This window comes from Sipha flava, unplaced genomic scaffold, assembly GCF_003268045.1.
Source record: "Sipha flava isolate LNK unplaced genomic scaffold, YSA_version1 52109_pilon_pilon, whole genome shotgun sequence".
Classification (NCBI taxonomy): domain Eukaryota; kingdom Metazoa; phylum Arthropoda; class Insecta; order Hemiptera; family Aphididae; genus Sipha; species Sipha flava.
The window spans coordinates 32594-54568 of record NW_020273470.1 but is presented as its reverse complement, the minus strand read 5'-3'; the positions used below and the strand labels follow the sequence as shown (position 1 = coordinate 54568).

The 21975-nt window shown below is 32.6% G+C and overlaps 1 protein-coding gene and 1 non-coding gene across 2 annotated transcripts in view; one reads left to right on the top strand and one right to left on the bottom strand.

The window, feature by feature from the left end:
• LOC112690784 (alpha-mannosidase 2x-like) overlaps positions 1-21975 on the top strand; it is a gene marked incomplete at its 3' end in the record, with an annotated part of 55902 nt that overhangs the window by 7677 nt on the left and 26250 nt on the right. The gene's annotated exons all lie outside the window — the stretch shown is intronic.
• Trnav-uac lies at positions 5094-5166 on the bottom strand. Its single transcript has one exon. It is a non-coding gene; the product is annotated as a tRNA-Val (tRNA).

The following is a 21975-nucleotide window of genomic DNA, read 5'->3' as shown; positions in this document are numbered from 1 at the left end:
CGACGCAGAGGGGACGGCATTTGCGCATCATCTGGTCATAGAACTGTATAGTATATGCTGGTTTATGCTCGTTTGCACAGCGGTATATATATAATAGACATTTGAAGAACAATTACTCTTAACATTAACCTCTAATTACTCACGTTTCGTCCGGTTCATGGACACAAAACTACAACTACTACTACATACGTGTGCATACGTGCACTCATCTGTTTCTGGACATTTCCGGCACCGTTGAAATTTCGATGCTCACGGCTGCGGTTCCGCGCTTAAAGCTCGCCCAAAGCCGTATTATTAATCACCGAAAGTTTTCTCAATACCGTTGTTTGTAAATTTATAGCCTGCAACTATATGAAGGGTGTGAGAACACATTTATCTAAATATCATACACGTATGTGTGTGTTATTGGGGTGTAGGGGGTGTATGTCCGTAAAATAACCGCTATGGACGTATTTTAGAATACTCCATTGGGGCAGGGGTCCGGATAACTTTTGTGATTGCATGAATAAATTAAATCTAAAGCGATTATTATATTCTAAGGTTGTGGTTGGTATTAAATATGCACCGATTGGGACGGTTGGGAAGGGGTTCTAGATCCCATGGACCTTTCAATCCATAAATACGTCACTGCCTTTTGATACGCTCCGTGTAGCTGTATACTTTCCATGGGTATCGTCTACGAGAACAGCTATAAATTGTCCAAGTTATACTATATGTACATCGAACTTGATAAAATCATTTTCAATACAATCCTAGCCGGGCGTCCGAGCAATTTTTCGGGGAACTCGAAATGTACGTCGGCAACCTTTGAAGTAATAAAAAATATGTGAAATCCCACAAAACTTGCCGACTTTGCACTTATAGGACCACCGATGAAGTTCGTTCGTGCATCAGGTGACCGTTGATCAACATGAATTGTAATTGTAACGGTAACACAAATTGTTCATCGACGTTGTTATTCGACGCGGAACCGAAATTTCGCAGACAAGAAAATCGTTACCACGCGTATTGCCCTGCGCAGGTATCCGTACAAACACACCCCCGCGATACTGCAACCGCGGGTTTGCAGCGTGATATATTATCCAACGCGCGACGCATTAACATTACCGAAACGGGCAAAAACGGCTATATTCGTCTTGTAATAAGTCTCGGCGTTGCATGTTGTATACTTATATTTTTGAAACGGGAATAAAACCGTTTTTTGCGTTCACCGCCGCGCGTCGTCGTTTATGATATTGCGCTCTCGGTGACGTGGCGGTGTAATAGTACAAATTAGGATTTATCGCACGCGCCGTGATGTGAAATAATAATAATAACAGTAGTTAGTGGAGATTGCGTGTAATATTTCAAAATTAGTCGTGCGAAATCGAATTAATAATACCTATGGAAATAATATCTCAACATACCACCGTCGTCGAAAATCCATACGACACTTGTCGTACAACAACAGTTCGACTTTGCTGTTGTAACAACACGGGATGAGCGTAGGGGGAGAGGGCATAGGACAAGACGGCTACACGAATAATTGAACACTTCCGTTGTGGTGAAACATAATGTCGATATTCCAGGAACATAAATCGCACGTAATTTTACTAGTACGGTACAAAATACATCATTGGAGGACGAGGTCTGTGTGTGTGTGTGTTTAAAATGATCGTTTCCCTCTTTCCTTATTCGCGGTGCGGTTGTCTTACGAAGAACAATACCCTCGTGTCACATGGTACACGACGCGTGTGCATAACCATTAAACGACAAGAAAATCGATAATAATCGCAAATAAACGACAAAATTACGTATTTCCGTTGTACGCAAAGGTAAATATAATACCAGTGGATCCACGCAGCACAATAAATAACACCGTACGTTGCGGGACAAATGGATCATCTTGGTTATAAAAAACGATTAACGATTTCATTGTGTACTGGTAAAAAACCGTGTTTGAATCGACAGTGTTACAGGACATTAGATGCCCTGACTAAATTTTAGTCGAGCAATTTTTCGGCGCAGTTTGTTACCGATTTCTGATCAAGTTTGTAAATGATCATTTGAGTTATAACTTCAGTGGCGCCGAACTCGAATTTTACTCGAGCCAAATAAAAATACAACGGCCTTAAGCACCCCAGCGGCCCCAAACCTAAATTTTTACAAAAATAATTTTTGCTCTCAAATTACAAGTATTAAGCATGATTTATACTAAATAGTCAGACACGTATCGACAGACACCTTACCGCAAAATATTTTATTATGTATTTCAATTTAGGTAATTCGTATTTGAACATTTCCGTTCTGTTCATACACGGGTCCGACAGAGTCCGTTCGACATTTCTCATGAAAATAATCGTGAGGTCAGAGTATTGCAAAGTGCGAACCATAGATTCTTAGGCCCCATCGGGGCCCCTCTGATCTCCAACCTCATTTTAAAAATGTGGTCAGGCCGCTAAGCATAGGGTTCGGCGCCACTGTATAACTTTATGAGTATAATTGGAATGGATAGTTGTTAGAGTTGTTATCGTGTCACACGTTCAAATAAAAGCCAGAGAAAATCAGTCAACCATCGAGAGTAATATTTCCTTACATTTTTTATCTAACCTATATACTTCTATTGTACATAATATTTTTCAGTCACATCTGCTTACATATTATATTTATGTATACCGTGTAATCGTGTATGTATCTTTGTAAATGTACAATATTCTTTATCGGAGCTACGATAATCTTAAAAGCTCTAGAGAACGTTAAAAATTCCTGTGGCGTGTCGACATACATTCTATATATAACTTCTTGCATTATATACAATACATATATATTATATACAGGTACCTATGTACTATCGTTGCGTAACGTTATTATTGTTTATAGAGGTGTGAAGAGATTTATTTTAGACACACAGTAACGCATCATAATAGTGCTTCACTGCAAGTCCTGACTCGCATTCGATTTCTCGACATATTTCAGCTTAAAATTAACTATAATATTACTCGAATGGTAAATAATGTTTTTCATTTACAGAAAATTAACTCGATTATTTTTATGAAACAATGGTGTTGAGTAAAAAACTAATGTCCGGTTCAGTGCCGGATTAAACATTTGTGGGCCCCGAGGCAATTAAAATTTTTGGCCCTACAAAATTATTTTTTACATACATGTTTAACATTAATATCCAATAATTAAAATACAGCTATTATAATAACCAAGTATTGTTAATAAATAAAATCATGTTTATTAATTTTCTTTTGCAAGAAAAATTAATTAATTATTATATTATTTCTATTTTTTTCAAAATAATTTTATTATTATTATTACATATAACACTTGCAACTAATTATATATAATATTTCATAATGAATTTTATTCCATAAATTCGTAAATAAAATACAGGTATTATTAAATAAATAAAAATATAGTTTTCCGTTTTCATAGGGCCCTTTAAATGAGTAAAGCCCAAAGGCAGGCACCTACTCCACCTAATGTGTAATCTGGCACTGGTCAGGTTAGTTAGTCCACTACACCGTTTTTATATTTAATTATCTACTTTTTTTTCATTAAATTATCCATATAAAACTAATATTTCGAAAGAACGAAATTTCAATATTACCCTCACACTATTCAGAATATATTCTATTACATTTTGTGTTTGACTATAGTTAAATAAAATAACTGTTATTCAACTGGTAGCTAACTAAACTCAATAACGTTACCCGAATTCCCGTTGCGTTTTGAAATTTCTTATCATTTTTACTATAAGGACCTGGAGGTAAAGAATAATTGACTATTGTGCTGATTAAATTTTTACAGTTTTACAACTTTAAAAATAATTGAATCGGTGATTGTAAAAACCACACTTGTCACATATTTTATGAAATCGTTTTTATTTTAGTTATTTGATCTACTACGATAAACGCAAGTTGTATGTAAAAATTACATTTGTCCTGCAATGTCTTATGTGTTTAAATTAGGTCTGAAATTCCCGCATGTTGTAAAAACCACACATGTACTGTACAAGTGAGGTTTTTACACTCAATATCCGCTAAAGTAGATCTGAAACAAGCGTGGTTTTTACAATCACCTATTCAATTATAATAAATAGTAGAATCAGAAACTTGAAAAATTAAATAAATACTAAGAAAAATCATAACAATACATGAGACAGGATTAGATGAGATTTTTATAACTTTTTCTATTCATTTTGTATAGATTTTGTTTTGTTTCTCTTATTTTAAAGTAATAACTTAATCAAAACATATACATTTTAGCTTGAAGTAAATTTATTCAATTTTCAAATTATAGAAATATAGGTCGATATCGTCTACACATTATTGCATAAATAGATTAGCGTTTTTATTAAGTATATGTTTTGTTTTATAAGCATACTGAAAGCAATTTTGTCCATAAATCATTCGATTAAACATTTGAAAATGTAAATTTTAAAATTGAAATAGTGATAAATTTAAATATTTTGTAAGGTGTTAATGAAAAAGTGTATCACACAGTAGAATTTCAGGTACTATCTGTAACAATGAAAACACGAGATTAATTCGACAAAAATATTCTAATGGGGTTTCCTCTTAATTATTCAATTAAAATAATTGTGATTAATATTTGAATATTTCTAAGTACTCATACATAAAAAAATATGTTCTTTATTTTATTATTATTGCAACACTTCTTATAGCTGTAGTGTTTGTTCCTTATTAGCTGCTACTTGAATAAAATAAGAAACAATAAATCCACATTTCAAACGAAAAAAATTCAGCCTTTTTTATTATCTATACAAGTTTCTACTTTAATTATCAGGTATACTTTTTTCTAACAAATTATTACTCTTTATTTTAAAAGTATAAAACTGGGCAAAGCGGTGATTCATAATATTTTTCATTAAAACTGATTTTTAATTTTTTTTGTGCTACGTATTTTTATTTTGAAAGTTTGATCCAGAAACCAACTTTTCAATATTAAAGAAAATGTCAAAAAGTAATTTATCCGTTAGAAAAGTACTTCACTGCATCTAAGAACGCCAAAGTAACAACGAACGACTAAGTTAATAATGAAAATGAGAAGTAGAAGAAGAAAAAAAAATAAATAGCAAAATTTTGTGATTCCGGCCAGGATCGAACTGGCGACCTTCTGCGTGTAAAGCAGATGTGATAACCGCTACACCACGGAACCCGATTGGAATTTCGAATTATTTCAACATAAAATAAGACAAGTTTTAAAAATATTTTTTTTTTTTTAACAAATTTTTATCTTAAATTAGTTTTAGAAATAATCCAATTATTTCGATAATCAAAAATTCAGTAAATTGACTTGATTAAAATAATAAAAACATCTACTTGATTACAATAACTGAAATATTAATACTATTGATTAAAAAAATAAAATAATAATTGAATTATTAGGTAACGAAATTTTAAATTTTATTAAGAACCAGCATCGAAACGTATAATACGTATATATATTTTTACTATGCTTAGTAATGCTTAGATTTTTTTTTAACATTTTAGCAGATGTGCTCATGCATGTGTATTTAATACAGTAAGCATATTATGATTAATGATAAATTAATTATAAATGAAAAACAAACAAACATGTTTTGTCAATTTACCTTGCACTTAGTTTACGTTTGACTACGTGTTAAGTGATGTACAAATATTAAAACTAGGTAGCTGTTGAGATTTTGACTTTAATGTCAACTGCGATTCTAAAATTCGACATTTCGACATTAATTTTAAAATTTTTATTAGGGAACTGTACTTATTACTTAGTCGTTTTTCTTCCTTCTGTATTACTTTTATTAATAAATTCAATGTTCAGTTTTTATTGTTTCTAGCAAATATATTATATATTTACCGGGTGGCCATTCGTCCCTGATTTTCCGAGTCGTAACCAGTTTAGAAACTCAATGAACTCAATTAAAAAGACAATGTGCTATTATTGGGTTCGGCCATCAACATAATTCCGGAATTTAACTTCTAATTTAACGATATTTCATTTCTCATTTTTCCGTTTTAAATTATCGCACATAAACACGCATCTGTGGTTACACCGGCAAAATAAATAAAATACACACAAAAGTGGACAGTGATCAAACGGCACTGGCCGAGTTAAAGTGGTTAAAATTAACATAAAAACCCACACCGTAATATGGCAAAACGCCAAGAACATTTTCAACTATATTTCAGTTAACGAAGATTACTTTGATGAGTTTATGGCATAATTAAATATTAAAAAAAAAAAATATACGGACAAAAAATTGTATTTTATTCAAACAACATTGGTTACAAACATTTAAAGTATACGAAGAAAAATACGTGAATATTACAAATCGTGCGGCAGTTGTTGCTTTTGCGCTCCGTTTGCCGGTTTGAAACGCATCTATAGAACGAGTGTTTTGATCGACGACTTCCATTTAGAGTCTAAATTTTAGACCAACGTTCATAAGCAAATGGGTACGGCAACAACAGAAATTTGTTTGCTAACCAAAATATATCATTATGTATAGCATATTAGGAATGGTTAAAAGTTGCATAAAGTTACACGACGAAATTATAGAAATGCACTTGTTTCTGAAAAACGTCCACTGCACGCAAAATTACGTGATGACGGCAAAAGAAATAGTATTAAAAAAATATTATCTCTATGTCACCGTGAAGTACAAACATTTGTCAACTGCGTTTAAAATTAATTATTGTTGAAAATAAAAATACGCTTTCTAATTCTTTGATTTTAATTTTGAGCGATTAATATTGTTTAATGAAACTCACTAAACTCAGTAAAAAATGGTAGAATAAAAATATTAAGTTATATTTATAATAGTTAAGTAAAATTTGGAATTTATTGTCCCGGATTTATTTTAATTTCATCTGGCCACCCTAATACATGGTATAAAAAAATGTTTCTACTATAATTTAATATTTGTATTATTAATTAAGTGATTTGTTTATTATGTTCATAAGAACTTACTATGCACATTTATTTTCCCCGGGGCGTTATTCAATAAAATAAATAAATCGTTTAGATTAACGATATTACATTAACTTAAATTTTGTTTCGATAGTTTCTACTCGGTCGACTGTGTTTTCGACGTCGAAAAGTAGACATTGTACCTATATCGTATTATAATTAATTATTTAAAACAAAACGTAGTTACACAAATGCATCACGCGTAGATTGTCCTTAAAGTAGAAATATTATGAAATCGGCTTTATCGGAATGCGGTATCCCTTGTTTGAATCGTTTTGATTCGTGCCATTCCGCACAAACATACTGCTCATCACGTGCCTCCCGAAAATTCAAACAATTATATACGGACCATTATTATCGACTATACTGCGGTATTCTGCGATTTATGTGCACGCGCTTCTAGGACACGTCGTAGTGGATTTAGCCGTTACGATTCGCGACGCGTGATGCACATTAGGTACATTATAATAATAACAATAAAAAGGGGTGAAAAAATACGCAGCACATCGCGATAAACGTCAACGTCGAACCGATTTCGATAAGTTTACGATGGACGCATTATTATTATAAACACATGACTCGGACGTCCGGGGTAGACGGTCATAATTTTAGTGCACCGCGCGTATAAAACGTCTACGCGCCTTACGTATTTACGAACGTATTGTTTCGAACAATTTTCCGAGATTTTATTATTTTTTTTCAATATTTTTTTTATACGCGTACCGCGAACGTCACACCGCGGCGACAGCAGCAGCGACGCAACTGATTATCCTGGGCACGAGGACCGCTCACCCATCGCTGCATCGCGACCCTTACTGCGCAGAACATTGACAACGATAATCGAATTCGGTTCTACCGTAAACCCGGAGGAAACCGAAAAATATCCTCGCAAGAAGATGTATTGCGGCGCGCAGTGGAAAAACGATATTGCACGAGAAATGTTTGTCACCACGCGCAATCCATGTAGCAGCTCGTAAATGCTGATAGCCTGCGAAGCACTCCGTACACGCGCTAGGGTGTTGATTGATTTTCACATTTAAATTTTGATTCCCCGCCCAAAAACGTGTATACGCATATAAAAACGAGCTACGAAAAATGTCGAGTCAATTATACACAACGTGAACCCGTGCCGATTTGCATTTGAAGTTTGAATCAGTTCAATTTTTCAATATTTATGAGAATTTTTTATATTTGTTTAAATATTTCACAAACAATTAAGTAAATCGAAATTACTCATATTATCCGTTTCAAATAAAACAAAACTGTCTATCGATTAAATCGTAACGAGTTTTTATTACTTTAAGACCGTTCACGAGACGTGTTGCCTTATACATGTGTAAAAATATCGTATGTAACTAATAACACTAAAAATATTTATCAGAGTCCATACATTTTTTTTATGTGTTTATTTGTTCAGGGTTAAATACGATGTTCTCTAATATATTAATTAAACATAACTAATGGTTTTCATTGATATGAACTTTTTGCTTTGGTCTTGCAATCTGGAGATAGATTTTTCTATGTTCCTGAATGCATAGCAATACATTTTACGCGCATTATAGTGTTTTAGCGTAACGTTGTGCGAAAACGAAACGAAACTGGTCGTAATCGCAATACGAACGCGAATATAAATTATTAACCGATTCGTCTGGCGCTGTGTCGGCTTCGAAACGTTTTCGGTTTTGTCGACTGTGGCACCCTTGTTGCGCGTCTAAAATATAATGCACGCGTTATCGTTGGTGCATGTTTTATTTACTATTTTATGTACCTGTTATAATATAACAGGATATTATCAGGCGCGTCCGTACGAGCAGATAAATTATGGCCCGTATTATGATGTTGGTTTTTTTTTTTTTTTTTTACGATCGCCAACTATCCGTTTTACATCGGTACCCGTCCAAATTTGAACGTATTTGATTTCCCGCGAATCTGTTTGCACAACCTGTCACAAATATTTCCGTTGCGAATAGCGGACAAAAGCGAAACTCGTGTTTTAGAATAATCCTGTTCGTCTCTCCCAAATGATCCTTTACTATTTAAACGTCCGGGTGAATGCGTACATCGTAATTTCATACGAATCCGTATCCGTGTACACAACGACTGTCAACGCGTCTCGAACGAACGCCACTCGCAACTATTTCAACGCAATTATATACGTCGGGTACAATAAATATAACAGACACGTGAAACGTGTGATACATGTATGACGTGCTATAATTTCGACGTTTAATTACGAAAGCAAAATGCGACTTACGCGCAATACTTGGTAGATTTACCTAAGCGCGCTTGAGATGAACGGTTTATATAGATATGTATATCAAAATTATATGAACGAACGTTGTGCTTATATATTTACGCGTATGTAATTTTTTTTTTCTTTACAGCACAATAAATATATATTGTACGTACTCTACTGCACTCATAAGTACATACGAACGGTAATTGCGATCGGTACTTGTACAAGCACAATACGGAAATTAGGTTTTTTACAGGAGAAGAAATTATAATACAATTACATATAAAACGTATGAAGGAAACCACTAATTAGTACATATTTCAGATATATATATATATATATATATATATATACAATTGATTTATTTATAATTAGTAATTTCTTTTTTTTGTGGTCTTTTTTTTTTTTTTTGTTTCGATGATTTCACTTCCGAATAGGATTTCCTGGAATGATTAAGAAGACATTTTGGAGATAAGAGAAACATGAGGATTTTCCTAATTTTTAAGTTGATGTGAAATCTTTTAATATTGATAAAATAGGATATGGAGTAAAAGGATTCTTAGGTTTGTACATAGCACATACCACGGGCATCCTTCTTGCAGACGAATATTGATCGGCTTGGCTTGACTCAAATTTAGATACTATATGAACAAACAGGAGCTATGATGGTTTTTTATAGGAGTATTTTGTTTTTAAGCCTAAGTTTAAATTTTAAAATTGAGTGGAGAAGGCGAAATCGTGAGTTATATAGTTACCTATATTGTTTCTTATTATTTTTTTTTTTTTGTAAGATATTTTTATGTAAATATTTTATCAATAATTACTCCTAGGTACTTTATTGAATTTAATTTTGATAAGGACTCGTGACTCATTGTTGTCAATTAATTGAAGACAATGTTTTTGTTTATTGCGAACTTTATTTTAATTGATTTTGTTTCGTTAAGTTTAATTTTATATTTTTTAGTCTATAGGAGATTAAGTCAATGTGGGTGTTGAACTTGTTGGGTTTCTGTAAAGGATCTTTGTTGGTAGCTTATGTAATAATATTAAAAATTTAACTTTTTATATTATCGTTGTAATGTTTTGAATTATTATTTTTTCGATAACACATTATAATTTAATAATAAATGTCCCGGTTAAAGCAGAATGATTTTTCTTTTTAATTAAAAATCGATTATCATAAACCGTTATAGAGTTAATTATTATTAATTAAATTATTAATAAATGCGTATTAATGTATTTACTACACATATAATGTCTGGAATAAGGAGGATCGTTAAACATTTTTCCCAGGATTTTTAGTCGCTTTTCTGTTTCTTTCTTCTTGCTCGCTTTTATTTCCAGCTACTCAGAATCTACCACCTAATTTCTCCGCTTCCACATTTTTTTTCCCATTTTCAAAATCGACTTTATCACGCACATGTCGACCGTGTACATCCTGCCATTCCCTCTTCTTTTTTCAACCCGGCGATTCCATGTTTACCCACTGCTTCGGTGTACGAAATTAAAAATATATTATTTCAGTCGAAAACTTGATAAATAATTGCGATGAAAAAAAAGAGTCCCAACCTTTTACATAACGGATCACTTTTTTCGCGTGGTTGACTGCACTCTAGTAGGACTCTATCCCCCGCCCTCGCATGTCTTAGAAACATGCCTCCACTTTGAATATCCGTATTTAATACGCATCAGCGGAGAAGAAGCGCTATTGTTCCAGTGCAGTCGATCTGATATACCGCGGTATAATACGGAACCGACGTCGCCTCGTCGGTCGGATGAATGTGTTGTTTAATTGAAAAGCCGTCTGCGAAAATAAATTTGGCTACCAGGCGTTACCTACTCGCACGTGCTTTAATTAAACCCCGGTAATGTATGTCGTCCACGGCCACCGTCATTGACGAACAGACAAGCGCGTGTGCAGTGTATACGCGCGAGTTGTGCTTCGACAGACTGATGCGACTGTCGTATGCGTGACCGGACTGATGATGGTTAGACCTGTACGATAACACATGGAGTGGACAGCAGCAAGCAAAGGGTTCGGTATTTTTTTTAAATAAAAATTAATAATCTTCTCCGTTGAATACCTATTCGAACACGTCGAAGAAAGCTCATTGCTGTATCGAACCCACATGTTCCCATTGGCTGCGGAAGTATTTCGTGATAATCTATGGCCATCATCGATGAGAGGGTAGGGCAAGGAGGACTACAGCCCAAAAGGGCCCGTTGTCTTAGCCTTTTATACAAAATTATTTTATAATCTTATTTGTCGTAGCATAAGATGCAAATCTGAATATTACTATTGAACTCAAGTATGTACAAGTATGCACAAATTGTATATATATCTTGGCCCATCAAGTATAAGTAAAGGAGGCTAGGAACCGATAAGCCCCTGGGCCCTCAAAAGTTCTCGCCGGCTCTGCTTATGGCGAAACTACGAAAGTCATTCTTGGAATGTCTTACCACCGCGGATACCAATGACAAACTGCCGTCCGATGATCATGTACAGGATTTGGAGATTTTTTTTTTTGAAGCTTGTTTAGTGATGGACCATGAAAAAGCTGATTTTCTGTTTTGTTTCAGAATAAGAATTCGCAAAAGCGCGATCATTGATATGACGATTGTTAATTATCGTATACAGTCAGTATAATATGTTAAAAGTTAAGACAAAAAACAAAGATATTTCCTTGTAATTTGTTACATTATAAAAATAATTATTTACTACGTCATTGTGCAGTCGATAGCTTAAGAATGCAATGCGTATAATATTTATTTGTGACTTTTAATTTTACGAATCATATAAAAAAATCATATTTTATTTAACATATTTCTTACAATTTCGCTTCAAGATATTTTTCTCTTAGTTTTATGAAAATACATTTTTAGTTTTAGTTTTATACCTGGTAAACGCCCATACCTAAAATAATATATTAAATTGTTCAATCGATCCTCAATTACATTTAATGAATCACTAAGAATTTCCGAAACCGATTCAACTGTATACGTACAATCGAATGATTATAACTACAATAAATGTACGTACTACAAAATAAAAACTAAACCTTATGTATAAAGTATATGTTTTCCACGGTAGGCCTATGGAAGTTTTCGCTCTTAATAACTAAAATAATACACTGCACTAACTAAATTATCATTTAATTACCTACTGTAATATATATATATATATATTAATTAAGTTAAAAAAAAAAAGTATTTAAATACTGAAACTCAATTTTTATAAATAATTAATAACAAAATATATTTTAAAAATTTGCTGTTGTAGGCACGTGCATATAGTGTCTACGAATTTAAATACACCAATGTATTAAACTATGTTATGCAATATAATGTTCAGCTCAAAAACAAAAACAAAACAAAAACCACAATATATTTAAATAAATCGATTTTTATGCTTATAATAAACTATTATAATCAATTTTCGTTGTGTAGGGAATAATGTCTAAAAGTATCAATTTTTTACGATTAAGAGTAAGTCTGCAAAATTAACAACATATATCTACAATACAAGGCGGATGGTTTTTGTCGAGTCAAAGTATACGCACCATTGAATTACTTTATTTCAATTTACGCTCAAAAGTTTTGTTTCATCAAGTCGAATAAATTAGAAAATGCATAAATTACAGATGGATATTTTGGAGAAAAGTAAATAAGGATAAGTTAATTATTATTAATAATTACTCATCATGTACTCAACTATGGTAATCACCAATTGAACTGTTGTACACTATTTGACGAGGGATGATACGTAATACGATGCAGTATATTTATAAAGACATTATGTTCCTAAACTGTTCGATAAATATGATCTGGAGAAAATTACATATTCTGTCTATTTATTACCTAGATAATATAAATTACCAAATACGATTACTTTTTCGTATTGTTATATTGAATTGATCCAATAAAAGTACAACATTTATGGTACAAATCGAATAGGCACAAAAGACAATCGACTAACGTAAATGAACTAAGAATAATCCACACGCTATCTTGTGATTTTCTTTGGGAAAATTACGTTGAAACTTTACTATTCATTTACTTACTGGCTAGAACCAACGAATTAGGTCATAGGCAGTAATCAAGTGTTCGTTTAAAGGGTTTTAAAAATATATGCAAAAATCTCATATACGCTATAGCTTCACTGGACAAATAATATTATTGATATTTTAGCTATATGAATAAATATCGGACATTTAAATGGTTTCAATTTCTAAATCACATAATTAACGAATGACAACAATAATCTTCTTTCATCATCTTACTGTAGAAATTATTTTCGTAGAAAACTTTTATTCTAATGTTTAAAATCAATAATGCACTATAAAATACTTCAGGAAATTGTGAAATAATTTTTTTGTTCAATCTATTCCAACGTAGAGAAAAAAAAATTTTAATTTAAAAAATGTATCACTAAATTACATTCATAACAGTGTATATAGGTGAAAATCGAGTAAAAAATAGGATGTTTATTTGAAAATTGTGATGTGTTTAGTATATTTTATAATACCCTACCATCCTATAAAGCTGTAAAGTTACAATTAAAAATGTGTCATTACTTCACTGAAATCACTGTATAACTCATCTAGTTGTGCTACATCATAACATTAATCTCCCAATATTTTACTTTATTTGCGTTAAAATAGTTTCTGTTTGTCTGACGTGTGTATTTTTAATTATGTTCCAAACGATAAACATGACCACTACCATATATTTTTATCGGACATTCAATACTTCATTCATTCAAAACATAATGTTGTTCTATAGCAGTATAAGATGATAAAAAAAAATATAAGAATTTATTTTCACAGAAAGAATATAGTAGTGCCAAGAACTTTGGAAAAAGTTTTATTAAAAAAAAAAAACACAAAAATACTATAGGTTTAAAGATTCAAACAAAAAGTTTGGCACAAATCGTTTTATATACATGCGTACAGTCTCGAAATATCTAGTCCATAATTTATTTACATAGACCAATATATGTATATATATATTATATTCTCAAAAACATGTATAATATATTGTATTGGATAATATTTTATTGGGGTAGTGTTTTGTTTTGCTTAAAACAAAGTGCTTTTTAGAAAGCTGAATCAGTTATTCATGGTTAACAAGTTTTACTGCTTCAGCCCTTTCAATATTCCAGTTTGAGTAGAAAACGCTCATCATAGGTATACAGTAAAATAATAATATATCCGTTATATTGTTATACGTACAGCGTGCAGTACCGTTTAATGAATTACTCCGTTCATGCGCTAGCCGTAATACTGTAACATCGATATGAACTTTCAACGTATAGTTCAGAAATAATAATTATAAGTGCGTTGGTGCGACTGTATTACAATATCATATGAGACTGAAACGTTTCGTCACGCGTTCGCGTCGAGCCGCAATTTAATTTGTAGTTTCTGAGAGCGCGCGTAATTGGGAATCAGTTAGCCGATCAATTCGCACATGAGTACATTTCGGCAGAGTCAATAACGTTCGCGTTAAATATTATAATTAATGCAGTCCGGGTTTTGACATAAGAGTAATTTAAGAGCGGTGACCGCTCATAAATAATAATAATAACGCCTCGTTCGAATAACATAAAACGGATAGCGACTACGGGACGTATTCAATAGATATTCGTACGCGTGCACGAAACCTTTATTTGTACGTTTTCGAACAATATAATAAAAAAATAGTGTTATGAACGACACGTGTATTACAAATCAAGTTATTTAAGACTCCATTTGAATTTCACGTGGAAGACGTGGAAAAAAAGATCTAGATGATAAATCGTAGGCATGTGTTCGTTATAATAATACACGACGGCAGTTTGTTGAAAACTATCTAAACCTGGGTATATCTCCCTGGGCAGGAACCAGTCGAGGAGAAGATTTCAAAATTCCAACCCATCATCCTCATAGATCATTAGTCTATTCTGTTCATAAACTTTCAATTACAGTTAATTCAAAAATGTAAAACCCTACCTCACAAAAAATCGGTATCTTATGGGCACGTTACTAGTCAGGGAAGTTATCTTCTTCGACAGCAGCGGTTTTCAAACGGCATCGAAATCAAACCAATGCATCACGTATCTCTGGTTCGTAATCACGTTTCGTAAATTGTATATAAATTGATAAATACTTACGATAAACTAGTGTCTTGTGCGTGTAATATTTTACGGTGCACGCATGTTAAACATATTTTTCGCGCGTTTATTATAGATTGTATTTTAATTTCAAACAACAGTACTAATAATAGAACTCGCAGTATTATCACATTGGTCGTATACGTGTTCATATCATGCGCACAGTAATATAAGTATAGAGAAGTCGCGTGAACTAAAAAAGTTTTAAAAGTATACGTATTGTGCATCAAAACAAGGCTATAAAAGTTTTATACGTTTTGAACTCGAATAAACCATTGTTAATTCATTCCGACAGGGTTTAAACAATTATTTCTAAACCCTGTGTTATATAATATAAACACTTTTAGTTTTCGTAAAGTATAAATATATACGATATAATATATATATATATATATCATATAATATATAGGTATACTATTTAACTTCCTTCGAAATTTGTCGATTTAAAAGTTGTCGCTAACGACTTTACTTTCTTTTATGTTCATATATATATTATATTATACGGGCTCATTATAATATGTTAATACGCGGCTACGTGTATCGAAACTCGCCATTTCAGAAATCACGGTATAATCCGCGGCTGTGGTTAACAATTAATATTTGTTGGTACAGGATCATCCCATGTCTGCACTCAGGGAGGTAATCGACGTATAGCTGCTGGATAAAGGACATTCGCTGTCGCGTTATTAGCACGTTTCAGCTCATTGTCTGCGCTGTAAGGATACAGTGCGAGACCGCTGTTCATAGGAATCATCGGAATAATACATAATACGATTTCGTTTTACATACATGCACGTCGTTACGCATTGTATGTATGGTGCACGACCAAGGTTCCGGTTATTAATGCAACCCGGATGTGGACGAGCTTTGCATTGTTTTACTTGTACTCTGGTCCAGGGCACCTTTCCACACTTATCATTAAGTCAGTTTTATTAACTTTTCACCGATTTACGAACACTGACATATGGTCAATGTGTTAATGTGATAACCCTAGTTGATTTCGGTTTTCTTCCATTGAATTCGATCGATTCCAAACTTACGGTTTGACGAAACGATTTTTAATTCGTGTGATCAAAACAAATTTTATATTAACTATTTCAAATTTACATATTTTCCGGTTCTACAATCAATACGAAAGTTGTTCAGGGCACCGGTGACGCCCGCTCCCCATAAATATAATTATTTTATCGACGGCACAGAAAGGATGCGTACAATATGTTTTAATTTCTTCCTATAAAAGTTTGAACCGGTCGATATAAATTGTCAAGTGGCTAACAAATTGTACGACATCAGTTGACTCGTCTTGTCACCCGTATAAATCAACGTTTTGGCTGCGGACCAATTTCATTTTTTTTTCGACCCGGCTCTCCGCCGTGATCGTTTGTAATCTCATTTTTGGGATTTATAATCAGAACGCGAAATCCAATTTTGAGACCAAGCACTCTGACGACGTCGTCCTGGCACCCTCAACGACGGGATAACGTACCTCGCAGTAACGCAACACATTTAATGATCATCTATTTAGCACTTTTCTCTCCCGATCGCGTTAATGCGTCGTGGACGAAGTTCAATACCGTAGGAGAAAATGGAAAATAAACAGCGAACCGACTTTTTTTAGAATTCGATCGCGACGTAATTTCAAATCGTCGATTTTGCACAGTCGTTTGCTGTACGAAATCATTTGGATTAAAAGAAATTAAAGCGTACCTAATTCTAAGTTTCGTGTGCCTGGACCCCGGGTCTTAGACTCTGAAACGTACGAAAAGCATGCCAAACCGTTACCAATGTTTTCGTAAAACGAATTGTAATCTTGCGATAATTATTATCCTTCCACACCCCCGGTGAAATATTGACGAAATGAAAATACCAAGATAACACTGTATAGTGTACACTGTACTTACGAAACAATGTTCTTCCACCTATATACAGTTTTCACGGCGGAATAATAAAATATTTTCAACGTAGTAGTGTTGTTCTTATTGGGAAAACATTTTTTTCATTGTAAAAGCTCTCTACGAACACAACAATAATAATAACATAATAAAATATGTGTCTGAACGAAAAATATTTCTTTACAACGCTGTAAACGTATTATAGTAGATATATTCTGGTTTTAAATAATCTATTTTATATATATACAGTGGTTTACTTGGAAAAATTATTGTTTTCAAAAAATGATATTTTAGAAACATAACTTATATAATTTTATTTTATTATTACATATATATCTAATTGAAAAATCAAAAACGTAATAAATAGTAGAATGGATAAACAATATGATTTATGATAGTATCCTCTAATATACCCCAGTGCGTGCGTATTGTCTCTCGAACCTAAATGAATTAATAATAATACCAAGAGAGCTTGTTCCGCCTTATGAGTTATAATAGTAATCAACTTGGTTCGACCCGATCGCGGTATTAATCATGATTTAGAACGTACTCTGCAAGTTCGTGCATTAATTCGGTATAATTATGTTATAGACATACGAATATAAATATAGTTGAGAACAAACTGCAATAGGATTGTCAACGGTTGTTTCAAAATAGGAGTATATACGTATACACTCGATTTGATTAAAACCGTGCATTATAAATAGATTTTAATCAACTAATTTAAATATTTATAGGAGTTGACAAATCTGAAAATAATTTTAATCTACACAGAAAGAAAATGCATTTGCGTTCAGATAATGTATAATTTGATTCATCCTTGTTGTAAATATTAAATGATACTATATTTTAGAGACAAACTTTTTTATACTCGTTTTAATAAAATGAAATAAAATATATATATTAATGAAAATCGTAATACAATTGAGACTTCTGCGGTTATGGGATTTATTATTTATTTAAAAGTTAGTCGAAAGACCTAGATGGCAAAAAAAAAAAAATCACCATAGCACATTATTAAAAATAAAAAAAAGTAATTATAGGCAAGCGAAATTATTATTGTATAGGTTTTTAGATGTATTGAAAGATTTTCTTATTTAATTTAACATATTCAACAATCATTTTAAAACAGAAATTTTTGTTTCTTTACGTAACATTTTAATTTCGTATTAAAATTAAAATGTTATATCCTTTACTATGTTTCGTAATTTTGTGAATTGTGTGCAGATGATAAAACAATATTATAATTTAAAAAATTGTTAATGATAGAAAATTAGAGTTGTATTCACTTTTCATGCGATAAAGTAAAATATACAAGATAACTAAAAATGTGTATTGTAATATAAAAACAGCTGGATAAAAGTCTATAAATATATGAAATCGCTGTTGAAAATTGTTTCCGTTCAATAAAATTAATTCATCAACGGAGTTTGATCAAAATTTAATGGTAAAATAAAATCTCATTATTTCGGTACAGTGACATTTTAGAAATATATAGTGAGAGCAGTTTAGACCCCGATTTGATCGAGTTTCAAAAAATAACATCTTGAGGAAATGATATATGAGTATAAGTGAACTGAAGACAAATTACTACTGAACATGAAATATACTTTATTTATCGTCAAAAACAATGCTTTTTGTCATTCTTCAATTTTTTTCGCCCCATTATGAAAGATATGATTAATATTAAACTCGTAAAACCAAATAAATGAAATTTCTACTGGAAAAAAAAAAGAACACCATAAACAATACGTAATATATTGAACGCATAAGGTATTCAAATAAATTGTAGTAAAATACTTAATCGAAGGTGAGACTTAGGGTGTATAATGGTATCCGAATCGCAAACAAAATGAAATAAAAAAAATCAAATAAATAAATTTTAATTAAACGAAAACGCGTTGAAGTGTTATTGGCTTTTTGTTAGGATATCTTGTGAATAATGCGTACTTACAATAATTATATGACATATGGAACATAGTTTGTTTTTGCATCGTTCGCAATAAACACGTGGATTATTACTGTTTGCGAAAAAGTCAGTCTTATAATATATTTATTTTCCATTGTTTATTTGAACGTGCGTTTAAAGAGGTCTGAGTGCAAGACACTCCGCTGCAGCTTTGCGAAATAAAGAAAAACTATATATGAACGCGGACACAATGCCTCGAGAAAATAACCCCAGCACAGCAAAGTCTGACGACAGGTATATATGTATAAATATATATATATACGGTAAATAAGACATCCGTAGAACAGAAAATAAAAATAAAATAAAAAATACCCTTCAAATGCCCTGGACCCGACCTGATTTGCATTTGGATCTTAACAAAACGCGCGTACCGTACACACATGGCAACGAATTGGATTTTGAAAGTTTTGGCCTTTGCCTAGCGCTGCCGTAATAAACACGAGCTTGTGGACTTGAATACACAAGCAGCTGTCGCAGCGGCGAATCAATGACGGACATACAATGATTTTTTCAAACCCCTGCACGAGTCGTAGTAGTCTTCCATTGCATAATGTATACATTTTTATATTATATTTAAATATATTTTTAACGGGAACGCGACAAAAAGAAAATATCCACCGCGTTAAGCAAAGCTTGTGGGCAAGGTAGAGAGCTAATGAATTATTGTAGTCTTTTAAGGTTAACATATAAATTCTTAGTCCGTATTCATATTTAAACGAGTTTTTATTTTTTTAAGTAATATCGAATTGAAATCTAAAATGTTGGTTCACCTAACAAACGGTTTAAAAAAAATATTTTTCATTCCTCTTGTACAATGTTGGACTTTTTATTCGCGTTCAGTCTTATCTGTATTACGAGTAGTTACCTTGCGACGCGGACGGGTGAGCGCGTGAAAACCGCAGCGGTACACACGCGCGAAGTAATATGTATTTTTATACGTATATGCACAGATGGAACTAAGAAGCTTAACGCCCAGGGAAAATATTAAAATTACATCCTCGTAGACCAATAATCAAATACTCTTCTCGAGAATTGTTTTCTAATAATTAATATACAATCAATCGTATTATTTTACTTATACCAGTATTTAACTAAGTTAAAAATATCAAATTAGTTGTTAATAATTACAGTAATTACACCCCCTAAAATTTGACGGCCGAGGATGAATCCCCGTCTTCCACCCCCTAGTTCCACCCCTGCGTATACGATACCGCGGTCCAGTTAACCGTTGGCGGTCCACCGATGTCGGACGCGGAGTAAGTTGTGCGTGGTTTAATGTCCGAATTTTGTGCACTACACACGTGTACATTATTACGTCGATCGAGCTTAATCTAATGCGGAAAACGTTTCAATTGCGCATGACAAACAAACGAAAGTTGAAAAATGTATAATAGTATTGTTTTTTCATGCGCAAAGGAGCATAATTGTTTTAAGCCTGATCCTTGCTATTATATTGTTCGCTACGGTAAACGTAAATTGTACTTTGTCCCGTTGCACCTGTGTCCATTATGTACAGTTGTAGTCGTTCCACAAAAACGTTTCGTCGTATTATAAATTAAAAATATAATGTTTGTTTTGCGGAACGAACTTTTTATTTTTATTTTTATTTTTTTTTTTTTTTTTTGCGCACGCGGTATTAAATATTTAATTCAATACTCATAATGTAATCGGGAGTGATTCTCTCCGAACCAATTCAGTGATATTCGAAAAGGACAGAGTGACAAACGGATTATTCATTCGACCTCTTACGGCTTTGATCGATCATAAACAACTAGGTATACGTAAAACAAATAACGTTGCTTAGGAAAGCGATGCGGTTTCCGAGCTCTTCCTGTTCACATTTGTCATTACCGTATTCCCAGCAATACGCCACGATAAACTAAATGAAAAAACATCCGACCAACGTCCACAGGTTTTCAAAGATAGAATATATTATACTTTAGGCGTTTATTGTCGGGTTAATATGTCAACTTTGGAACAGTGGCGTATCCATAATAGGGCAAATTGTGGCGCGATCGGATTTCGATACCAATGGACAACGATAAATAACCACACACGTTGGGTCATCTCATAATATGGCATTATCGTCATCGTCATCAATATCGCCGTCGTATGCATCATTAGGGCGAACCGCGGAATCGTAGCGTTTTAACCGTGCAACGCAGTGCGATGGTAATATTATTTTATTAATTTTATAGTTTTGAATATTAAAACAACGACCAGAAATCAGATAAAATGTGTTCTTCCATTGTGCACCATATGTATCCCATGAGGGTTCGCTAATTTAGAGTACTGAAACAATGAAAACTATAAACTCGCAACACATTATCTCGAAGAATTCCCACGGGACGCGTGTACGTATTAATAAAGATATTTGATATCAAATCCTGTACGTATAGGTATAATATAATACGCGCGGGACCCGAGAGCAAATAGTTTGCGTTGATTTTCGTAAAAAGTCTCGCCGCCCGAAATTGGTTTACGTGTTATAATTCAACACCTATACATCGTAAAATGATATTTTATAGTGTTTACATAACATTACCAAAGAAATTGAATTAATGAGATCATTATTATTATTATAATTATTATTATTATTATTATTATTATTATTATTATTATTATTATTAATTATTATTATTATAGAAACCAATCAATACAGTCTCTGCGAATATTGATTAATTATTGGTGGTGTGAGTTTTGTTTGGTCGTACAGAAATGTCTTCTACGTACCTGCTCGTACATTTGTAATAATATAAACGCTTAA